This window comes from Parus major, chromosome 4, assembly GCF_001522545.3.
Source record: "Parus major isolate Abel chromosome 4, Parus_major1.1, whole genome shotgun sequence".
NCBI lineage: Eukaryota > Metazoa > Chordata > Aves > Passeriformes > Paridae > Parus > Parus major.
The window spans coordinates 39,840,937-39,852,417 of record NC_031771.1 but is presented as its reverse complement, the minus strand read 5'-3'; the positions used below and the strand labels follow the sequence as shown (position 1 = coordinate 39,852,417).

Genomic DNA, 11,481 nt, shown 5'->3' with positions numbered 1-11,481 from the left:
CTTTTTCTTCCTTTGCAAATGTTTTCCCCTCTGTGTTTGTATTTAACAGTTTAAAGGACAATCTATCCTGCCTAATAAAAGTCCTTAGTTATCTAATGGCTAAGTGGAGTCCAGGCAGCCAAAATATGACCCTTCTGCACGGCTACATAATTCTGTCATGACCACATCAACATTAACCTGTTTGCAAGGAAGAATGCCTTCATTTTTACAGCATTTACATTCCTCAAGGAACCACTGTCAATGAATAAATTTGCCATGGGCTATATGGTGAAGAGAGAGAAGGCTAGAGCTCAGCCTACTCCCCCAGGTCACCAGTCAGCACAATTCACAAGTACATTTAAACTTCAAGAGATTAAATTTGTTATATGTTCATTAAGTATATTAGCACAAACATTTCCTCCTGTCAATAGAACACACAGTACAATAAATGCTCAGAACAGAAACAATTACATAGAAAAACAAAGTGAAGAACAGGAATGTGAAAGGAACATATTAACAGAGGATAATAGAATTTTTAAAATGAGAACACAGTCTGAGGTTTCAACTGCTTCACTCAGGTAGAAGACTGAGGGAAGAAGAGTGAGGGACATAAAGAGAATGAGTAATTTTTTCATTTCATTTTGTACACATGATAAAAATTTCCTTCTATTTATCAGCTAAAGAATGTGGTGGAGAACTGTCATTTCATATTCATGCAATAAAAGCACGTGCAGTACAGCAGGAATATGTTAAGTAACTGGAAATTTCACAAAAATAATTTTGTATCACAGATTTTGTGAGACTAATTTATTCTGTTGCGCTCTAATTATTTTTGCATCTGATTTCTCACATGTAATGTAATATATAGAGCATTCAGCGAAACATTTGTGCTTATCAATCCAGTTACTCAAAAATTACCCTTCAGTAGTATTCAGAAGATTTTATGTATCAAATACATCATTTCCTGATATGCTTTGAAATATTTAGTCAGAACTGTTGTTCTGCACTCATGGCAAGGGCAAAGGCAAATAACTGATTGCCGACGTTTTAGTTAAATAGGCTATCCCTTAGTCACACGATTTCCTTGAAAAACTGTTGTGTGCTCTGGAAAAAGTCTTCACTGTATTGCTTACCTGATTGATGTAGCTATTTCTTAGTAGGCAGATGACACTTTACTTGAAATGTTCAGCAAATGAAAGATGGAAAATTCTAATGAGAATTTAAATGCAAAAAGAGTCCAACCACAAGGGAACACAAATGACTGTTTAATAGAATGGACCATTATGGTTCATTTGATTATATTATTATGAATTATTTTTCTGCAAATGAACAGATAATAATATAATTTCTAGCCATAAATTCACTTTATGAGGTGTTAAGTCACTAAACGGTCAGCCCCCCAAATATGTTTCTCCTCTTCTTATCTTGTTAGATTGGCCTTCTATATGAACTTCTGTAAGACGAAAGAGACTCAAGGAATGAGAACTCAATCAGAGTTATAGATGTCAGACTTCTTTCAGGTTTACAGCTCTGATAGAGTTTCCCGATCGATGGAGAAAGACAAAACCTAGCCAGATTAAAGATGGAATTTAAGCTACTTTTGAAGGGAAGTTCCTGAAAGAAGGAATGCACATGTGTGGGTATTTGCATATACCTATTTACATATATATATATACACCATATATGGTGACAGAATTTCATAAAAAAGAGACAAGCAGATCCATAGTCAAAATTTTTAAAGATATGACCAAAGATTTTTATGTATTCATAGAATCACACAGAGAATTCTGAGTTGGAAGGCACCCACTAGGATCATCACAGTCAAATTCCTGGTTCTGCACAAGACAGCCCTGAGAGTCACACCCTGTGCCTGAGAGCATTGTCCAAATGCATTTTCAGCTCACACAACTTGGTGCTGTGACAGCTTCCTTGGGGAGCCTGTTCCAGTGCCCAACCACCCCTTGGGTGAATTTTTTTTTCCATATATCTAACCTAAACCTCCCTTGACACAACTTCAGGTCCTGTTGGGTCACCAGAAAGAATAGGTCAGTATCTGCCCCTCCACTAACCCTCATAAGGATGATGTAGACTGCTATGACGTCTCTCTTCAGTCTCCTCCAGGCTGAACAGACCAAGTGACCTCAGCCTCTCATCATATGGCTTCCCCTCTTGACCCATCAGCATCTTTGTAGGCCTCCTTTGGAAACTCTCTAATAGCTTTATATTCTTCTTATATTCTGGTGCCCAAAACTGCACACAATATTCTTCTATGTAAGGCTGTAGCAGCACAGAGCAGTGTGGAATAATCAGGTCCCTAAACCAGCTGGGTGATTCAGATTATAGTGTTAAAAGGAAAGGACCTATGTAAGTAGAATATATGCAGAGAGAAAAAGATGATGACTGTAAGATTTATTATGGCTATTCTCAATGTTAATCTTAGCAGTAGCTATTCTTAGCCTAAGACTATTCTTAGCCTTAATATGAGTTTTTAAAGATATTTGGCTGAGAGAAATTATTTGGATTATTTAGGCTGAAGAAGAGGGAGGCACTAAAACTTTACTATGTGGACAGATAGAGATGCCAAGTTCCAGGTAGAGATGCCAAGTTCCAGGTATCTTAAAGAGATACGACAAGGCTTGTAGGAAAAGGCAGTGCTTGACAACACTGAAATGAAAAGAAGCTGCACTGTACTTGTACCCATCCTGTGGCACTTTCTGCTGCTCTCGAACACATGCTGCCTATGATGTCTCTCAAAACAAAAATAGGAAGTGTTGTCTGCTAGGACAGATGGCAGCTCTTCTACCTTAATTCAAGGTAGAAGCTCCACTGCCTGGAGCTTCCTCACAAAAATTCTCACCACATGCGAACGGTGCCTCGGCAAACAGATCCAGCAAGCGTCAAAGGGCGTTTGGGAAGCGGCTGGCCACAGGGAGCAGCAGCTCCTCCCGCCTCCAGCGCAAAGCCAGGGCAGGCACCCACCGGCCCGCGGGCTCATCCGTGAGAAGTTGCGGGGAAAATTGCTTCTGAGGGCGGATCATTCACGAACCCCCGCCAGGGCTATTCGTGTGCTGAGCATCAAAGCACTCGGGGCAAAGCAAGGTTAGAGGAGCTCGTGGTTGCTGGGAATGGGAAGTGGGAGAGCGTCGCGGGTGGGAATCCTGTGGTTGCTCCCGCGGAGGTGCAATGGGTCTGTGAGGGCGGGGGTAGCGGGGGTATCTGCACAGCCTCTGAGACCGCGGTGCCGGGGCTGGCTGGCCTCCCTTCCCCGGGGTGCACGGCGGGGAACGCGGCCCGACCCTTTCGGGAAGACCCCAATCGCCGCTGCGGACTGCCCCGGCTGCTAAAGGGAGGAGAAGAAGGAAGGGTGGGCAGGGGGTCGGCAGGATGGGGTTGGCCCGCACGTGTGGGAAGGCCGGGCATCGGGGCTTTCTGAGGGGAGGAGCGCCTCGGCTTCGGCTGCCAGGAGAGCCCGGCCGCTGCCAGCGGAGCTCCGCACAGCCCTCAGCCGCCTCAGGGAGCCGTGCCCCGGCCGCGTAAGTGGCTCCCCTCTGCCGCCTTCCCTCCCTCAGGACCGGGTGGGCGAGGGGCTGGAGGAAGCGCCGCTGTCGGCTAGCTTGGACGTGGTGGGGACAGATCCTAAGTCCAGCGAGGCTTGTGCGGTCGGAGGGGCGCTGATGCCCGGCTCGCTCCGAGGAGCTATTCCTGGCGTCGGGCGGCTTGCGCGGGGAGAGGAGCGAGGGAGTTCTCTGCTGCCTTTTGAAGTCCGCCGCCGGCAAAACGGCGCTGGCCTTCCCCTGGCGGCTCCAGCGCCGGGCTGCTGCCGCCGGCAGCGCGGAGGGCATGCGGCACGAGTGGGTGCCGGGCACAAGGGCTGGCACGTGTGGGACCTCGTTTGCTGGTCCTGGAGTAGCGTTTGCTGCTACCGTAAGGGTTTGGAGGCGTCAATGGCTGAAACGCCCCTCCTTGGGTTTCTGACAGGCTCTCTCAAGGCACTGACTTTACCTGGGGGTGCTGTCCGTGCAGGTGTTACCCGTGCAGGGCTTTACCGACCCAGAGCGCACAGTCGCAGTGCAGCCCTAGTTCTTAGCTGCTCTTTGGGAAGTTGGGGAAATCACATTTCAGTGGAGAGCCTAAAGTAGGTGTAGGTCCTTAACCGTGGTAAAACAAGTTTAGGAAATGTTAGATTGTTCCTTTCTGACAACTTTGTACGTTTAAATCTAGAAATGTGTTTGAAGTATATATGACCCTACATATAATGCTACTGACAGCTGGAGAAAACAAGTCCAGTAAAATAAATTTTAAATTTAAGGTATCAGAAGAAGTAGAACATAATCCTTCCGTTTTAAAATATTTGGTATCAGTTGAGATTTGTGATACTGTTTGGATGCTTCTAACATTGCAATGTAGAACATAATCAATCAGATACAGGATCTGGGTGAACCCCATTAATTTGTCTGAATTACATTAGTTTTGGGGAAACAGGGGTCTCACACCACTTCAGTTCTGACAGCACATGTGTTTTCCACTGATTTTTATGCATCATTCCAGCAACTTACCTGTGAAATGAATAGAAGTTTCCTGAAGTTGGGCCTAAGGTGTGAAAGGACGTTCTTCAAGCCTACCCTCTGCTTCAAGTATATTAATACCCAACATTATTTTAGAAGCTTTCAAACTTTTTTCTTTATACACTTCCTATTAAAATCAAAACAAATCTATTGTGAGGCATTTGGATGTTCCAGAGATGTAGGAGGTAAGACAAGGAATCATGGCATATAGAGCTTGTATATATTGAAACAAGTTATGGTACTTTGTTCATGCTAGAAAGAGAAAACACATTCTATAAAAGTTCCTGTAGACACTGTGCAGACTCAGTACACAGTGGGTCTTGGATTTGAATTTGGATTAGTCACTGTGGAAAATGTTTTGCGTTCTGTTTTGTGTTACATAATGGCATTAAAACATTGACAGTAAAAATAGGCATCATGCTTATACAAAACTAAGTTTGTTTTCATTGACATCTACGATGTACTACATGCTCAGCAGAAAAAGACATGGTGCTTGCCTGCCCCACTCCTGTACACAAATCTCCATGGCTGCAATTGATTTCATTTGGCTCTGCCCCATCCGCACAATTATTCTAAACCCCAGTCAGTTCTGATACAAATTGGAAGAGAAATAAAACCCCACAGAGACATAAGTAGCCATATCAGTTACGAAAAGTGCAGTGATGTTTTGTATGAACAGCATGCATTTTTTCTCTTTTGCCACATGTTGTGATGAAGATTATTCATCCATGGAGTAATCTTCTGTCTAAGCGATGTTACTAAAATCCAACTTTGATTCTTCAGATGTGGATGAAAACTGGCAATTTGTAAAGTTTTACTGCAATGAAGTTTTGATCCTGGAGCTCAGTATGTTGCCTACTGTGTGCATGCACAAATGGTCTGACTAAGGTTCCTGACCTCAGTAAAAGTGTACTTGATAAGAGGAATGATAAGATAGCTGTTTCTAGCTTTGCACACACAGATTAAATCAAAATGAGTTTCAATTTTCTTAATAATCATAGAATCACAGAATATCCTGAGTTAGGAGGAACCCACAAGGATCATCAAAGTCCAATACCTGGCCCTGCACAGGACAGCCCCAAAAATCACACCATGTGCCCGAGAGCATTGTATTAATAAATTAATGGACTTAGCATATTTTAGTTAGGGATCTGTTAATGCCATATAGCCAAAGGTGTAGAAAGCTAGCAATGCCATTTCAGTGCATATTTGTGACTTCAAAGAACTTCATGCATTCATATTAGCTTTTTCCATACTAAGATACTAAAAATAATCTTAAGTGTTGCTGAAATTATTAAAAAGTATACAGTATAGTCAAAGGTATTTGGAGCCATGTTTTTGTGTCTGTAAATTTTCATGTGTCTAAAAGTGTCCATCTTCATGATACCTCTGCCATTTAACATGTTGCCCTTGATCCTTCAGTATCACGATACCATTCTGATCCTTAGGCTTCTCAATTCTTCATCCTTTTGTTCATTCTCCAGCTGGGGAGAACTGCATCCTGATTTAGTAGCTGAGAAATTTAGTATTGGTAAGTCAACTGACAGGGCTCTTGGAAGGAAACAGTTGAGCTTTCAGAAAAAAGATTTTCCTTTCTGCTGGGAAAAGCATTTGTATAAGTGATCTGCCACTATAACTCTAGGGAGAGTTATAAAGGTTACGAGGAAAAGTGGCTTCTGGGACTCCTAAGCTTAGTCATTCTTGAAAATCATCCAAGATCACAGTATTATCTTGCCTGATCTCAAAATTGTTATTTATCCAAGTGGACATACTCCAAGGAAAAGATCATTCAGAAATGCACTGAATGTTGTCCTTGTCTTCATGAGTTCCCGCATTGGATTGCATATGTGTGGAATGAGAGATTTCTGAATGGATGTATGATACTGATGGGAAATGTGACTGACCACAGGATGATTTCAGGACATTTTGTTCTACACACAACTGGAGAAGAAATTACCTCAAATAAAGCATTCTGGTTGCAAGATGATTTTTGCAGGTCTCTTAATGCCAATATATGATCTACAGCCATTACATACATGAATATCCCTCTTTCTCACTTTACCATGAACTGAACCCCTGTGGAAATGAGGGTAGGCAGGTTGTGACAGTCTAAAAAATTGAGTTTAATAGCTGGTGTTGAGTCTGTGTTTTTGAGTATGGAGAGGTGCTACTGGAATAGCATACATAGACAATTGTCATATCTATCCTCTTTTACTGTGGCCATAAAGATTCTTTCCTAGACTACATGGACTTTGAATTATATGTATGATGGCTGTGAATATATGTAAGCAGTCCCCCAACATCTGTTATGAAGAATTAAGCAACAAACTGGAGTAGAATATTTTATGGTTCAACTTAATAACAGAGGTCCTCACAAATAAAGTGCATCTCCGTTCGCATATTGTAACGTTAATAGAATCTCTAAGACAGACGGATCCTCTCAAAATTTTGCCCAGACAGCAATGAACTTTTGAATGATGTGGAATAGTAACACCAGAGCTCTGATGACAGCTATCTACTCTAGTTTGGGTTATGGCTTCTAGAAGCATCATCTAAAACTAATTTACATAAAAATCCAAGCCATAGGATAACTTCTGCAACACTTACTTTGGAAGAGTATAGACTCTCCTTAGTGTCTGAATGGCTGCATGTGTCTGACAAGTGGTAGTAAACCAGCCACATAATGAAAAAATGGAGGAAGCTATCTTATATAAACCATCATGTTATCATCATCCTTGTTCACTTGCTCTGGTTCTTCCCTTTAAATTTTGCAGTTACCTTTTCCTACCACCTATCTTTGGTTAGGTGACCCAAAAGACCTCCATGCAGTTATAGAGAAAGGTGGGTTTTGGTGCTCTCAGTTCCCTGTGACAACACATCACTGTTGATAATATTTTATATATTAGTAAAGGCCTGTCTGCACAAACCAGCCTTTGGAATAAGTCATGATATTAAAGTCTAAAGTCCTTGAAACCTTCCTGCAGAAGAGAGAGTAAAGCAAAACAATATCCTTGTGTATAGGAGAAAAAATGTAAACCTGTGTGTATTAGCCAATAGTAACTTGCTTAGCCCACGCATCCTGTAGAACCCTATAAAAGGTGTGCTAAAGATAGAAATAAACGGCGTTCACTATTACTTCTGTGAAGGGTTGTGAATAGCTGGTGGTCTCTCAACACATCACAAGTGCAGTGGAGTGCACACAAAATTTGCTGTTTCTGATAAATAATCAAAATATGGTGATTCAGTGTTACACTGTAGTTCCCTCCATTGCTAATAGCAGGGTAGTTTTGCCTCTTGATGGTAACATCAGTTTTCAGAATTTTCTCGCATTGTTGTTCTCACTAATTGACCTCATTTCTGAAAATTACATGTTAGATACACTGCTAGAAAGGGATGATTGCATTTATTCAATTAACTGGTTACTAGAATTTTTGTGAATTTATCTGCTGTAGCAAGGTGACAAAATGTAGAAAAGTGTCAACTGGCAAAACGCAAATATGTAAACTTCTGCAGGGAGCTTAACTAGGGAACATTTGTCAGCTGGGATTGGACTAAAGGAAAAGAAACTGTACCAAGTGAGTTCACCAGATTTTTCTTCCATCATCTGTATTTAATATACAAATTTACTACACCTGTGCTTTTTGCTTTTGAGAATATTTTTCTTTGAAAAACATATGTAAAAATTTATTATTGCTTTAAATAACATTATGCTTTAGGTGACTTTTTTACGGTGAGGGAGTTGGATTCAGTGCAATCAAATCTTCATTTCCTTTGCTGTAGTAACAGTGAATGATGTGCATAAGTTGTTCTATAGCTCTGTGGATTCATGTAGCTGATCTCTTCTCCTTGCCCACTTTGTTTGAGGTTAGTTATTTTTTGCCTGGAGTTGTATTGCAAACTGCTTGACAGCATGGAAAAGCAATTGTGATTATTTTATTTTGTTTGTGCAGTACCATGCACATTGTGGTTATAGAGTAAATAATAATCAAAACAAAATTTGGAAAGTATTATTATTATTGTCCTTTTTTCAGTTTCCTTAGATTGAGAAACATCTCCTTATTACGTAAGGAAATTGAAACATCAGATATTGTGCAGATATTTGATTACTCGTGTGAGTGGCTTAAATTAATTCCTCTGAATACACTGTTTATGAATGATTTGGTCTGATATTGATTTTAATTTTGCCCTCAAGTATTTTTGGACTATCATACAGTTGAGAGAAAACAATGGGATGTGACTTGCCAGGAAATACATTCAGCACTGTGAATTAGATGAAAGTCTTGTGGATATATAGAATTAGCATGCATGTGTGATTCTTTTCAAAGATACAGTGCTTCAGTGTGCTTTTTGGAGCCAGTAGTTTAGATGAGTAGGCAGTATTTTTGATCCTTGCAATGACAGTCTAACTTTGAAGTAGTGCTAAGTCTTCGAGTACAATCAGTTTTGTTTGTTCTGTTCTTGCTGCAAGGATTTGAAGGGAGGGAGAACTTTTTAGGGTAGTACTGAAGAAGTATCATGAAGCATCAGGTTTGTTATGTGCAATAATACCTACATAGCAATTTACATGTTCTGTGGCTGTTGTTTTTCCTCAGCAATATGTTTTTAGAAAATTTTGATGTCTTATCTCTAGACACTGTTTACCAACCTGTGCCCACCCTCTCTCTTTACAAAGATTCAAGGAGGAGCCCTGAGCACTTTTTGATCAAGAGATGTTCTACAGGCATAACAAGGTCTCATCCTGAGTGAAGAAGGAAGTTCTGAGGTAGAGGCTTCCTTTAGGCCTGTTTGTAGAAGTGCCTACATCTATTAATCTGGCTTTTTTTCAAAAAAATGTTTTTCGTGAAGGTATGAGTATGCATTAGGTAAATTGCTATGCTGGTAAACTAGTACGAGAAAAATTGCACTTATATCAAACTAGATCAGTAAAAAGACTCAATATTAAAAATTCAAAAATATGATTTACCAAGAAGTACATGGTGCTTGGTTAGAAATACTATGAAATTTTCAATTATAGTATTCACTGTCAGATGGAGAACTCCAGAGAAATAGAAATCAGTGTTTCTTAAAACTGATTTAAAACACCATCTTTGGGAAGACTTCCTATTGTATATAATAGACCTGCTTTGAGGTTTTTATTGTTTTAAGGTAGCATGAGTACCTGTCCCTGCCATCCTTTGACAGGTATCTTATAATTTCTGTTAGTTTTATTCAGTGCCCGAAACCCAAATTGGCCAGGATAGTTACTATTAAAAAGATTTAAAATATCTCCCAAGGAAGCCCCAAAGGTGAGTCATTGTTCCTCAGATTCTGAGTGCTGTTTTTGATGTTTCCCAGCTTCTTTTTTTCAGTGCCGTAAAGACTGCTATACTTCCTTGTACAGAATAATTTCATGGTTTTCTGCTCAGGGAAATATATGGTTGGTGCAACACAACATCTAGGAAAATAATGAGAGACACCATTGTGTTTGAAAGACCTCTTGGAGTGTGTGGAGGTGGAGCAGTGGCAAACTTGTATTATGCTAGTTACGTGAGAAAAAAGAGTAATGTGGGTTTGCCAATTACAATATGATATTAATATATAACTTTCCTACCAGTCTTGCTTTTTATTTGTTTCTCCACATTTGCTTAGTTTTTCCTCCTCTCTTCTGAATGCCCAGCCTCTGAAAGTCTAATCTTTTTCTGGGAATTATGTCAACTAGATATTGCTGAGAGACCTTTAGATTTTTGAGGCAATAACTATAAGTTTTCAGGAGTTAAAAAGTAGATGTTCGTGTATCACTTGGAAAATCCCTTTTGTCCCACGAAAATGCAACTTTCGTCATCATGGTAAAGCCTGATTTTGAAAAATACCGTGCAGTAGCAATTTATCATTTGCTATGAGGCGTTCTGACTTAGAGCAATGAGGGATTCATTGTGTGGATTTTGCATGGTAGAGAGAGAAGAAACTGAGAGGGAAAAATCTGTGATGTACTTTCTCTAAGTGAAAGAAACCTGTTTTAATTGTCTCAACATTTATTCATCCATGCAACGGTGCTTCTGAGTGTCCGGTCCACAATGTTTTGCAGTCTCCCATGCAATGTCCAGCTCTTAGAAATAATTTATTAGACTGTTTTAATTATTTTTTTTAATTTATGCATGTGTCTTATTCTGAAGCAATTCGTTTCAACATCAGACTTAATAACCCCACTTTGTATTTTTAATTGTCCCAATTACAAACATTTATAAACCTTCATTCAGTTTTCCAGTACTCTGAAAAGTCTTCTGTGGTGTTTAATTGCCTATATACTGCACTTCATTAGTTGTCTAAGCAAATATTTTTAGAGTTGTAATAAATAAGAGGGTTTTTTTTTTCCCTATTTGACAGCTTTTCTGTCCTATATGGTAACAGATGGGTTGCACTTAGTTCAATGAACCAGATGCAAAATGAGCAGAATTTGCAGTTAAATACTGTTTATGTTGCATTTTTATTCACACACAATAAATTAAGTCAGCTTCATGATTACGTAAAGTGAATGTTTACACTCTTTCATTGAAATTAATTAAAATGTACCCACTATGCTCTGTGAAACAAGTAGTTTTCTGGGCCTGGATGGGCTCATAGGTACAATTTGTACATTTCTTAGTGAAGCTGTGTCAGCATAAGGAGCTCTTATGTTGTTTTCCAGGCTGCTATCTCTTGTTCCTGCTCCTGCAACCATCCCTTCTCTGCCTACACAGCTTCTTGTGGTTCTGTGAAATGAACTGGATTAGGAAACATTAATCTTTTTTCTTGGGATACTTTTGATTGAGGATCAGTTCCCTATTCCAACTGGAATGGCCATGCACATGGCAGTGCAGACACAAGTAAGGAAGGGACACAGAGGAGGGAGCAGACTGAGTAGTGTGATCTGCTTCAATTTTTCCACCATTGGAAGAAATTTAACATGCTCCACATAGCT

At 40.1% G+C, this 11,481-nt stretch overlaps 1 protein-coding gene across 2 annotated transcripts in view; it reads left to right on the top strand.

Moving 5' to 3' along the window:
- Window positions 1-2,938: 2,938 nt before the first annotated feature.
- The window catches only part of SLC7A2 (solute carrier family 7 member 2), a 61,133-nt gene continuing 52,590 nt past the window's right edge, over window positions 2,939-11,481 (top strand). The window contains exon 1 of one of the 2 annotated variants that reach the window (XM_015623859.2): window positions 2,939-3,078. The gene's annotated coding sequence lies outside the window, so the exon portion shown is untranslated. Of the gene's footprint in view, window positions 3,079-3,430; window positions 3,513-11,481 lie in introns of those variants that run through there. The other variant, XM_015623858.2, reaches the window with a different exon arrangement.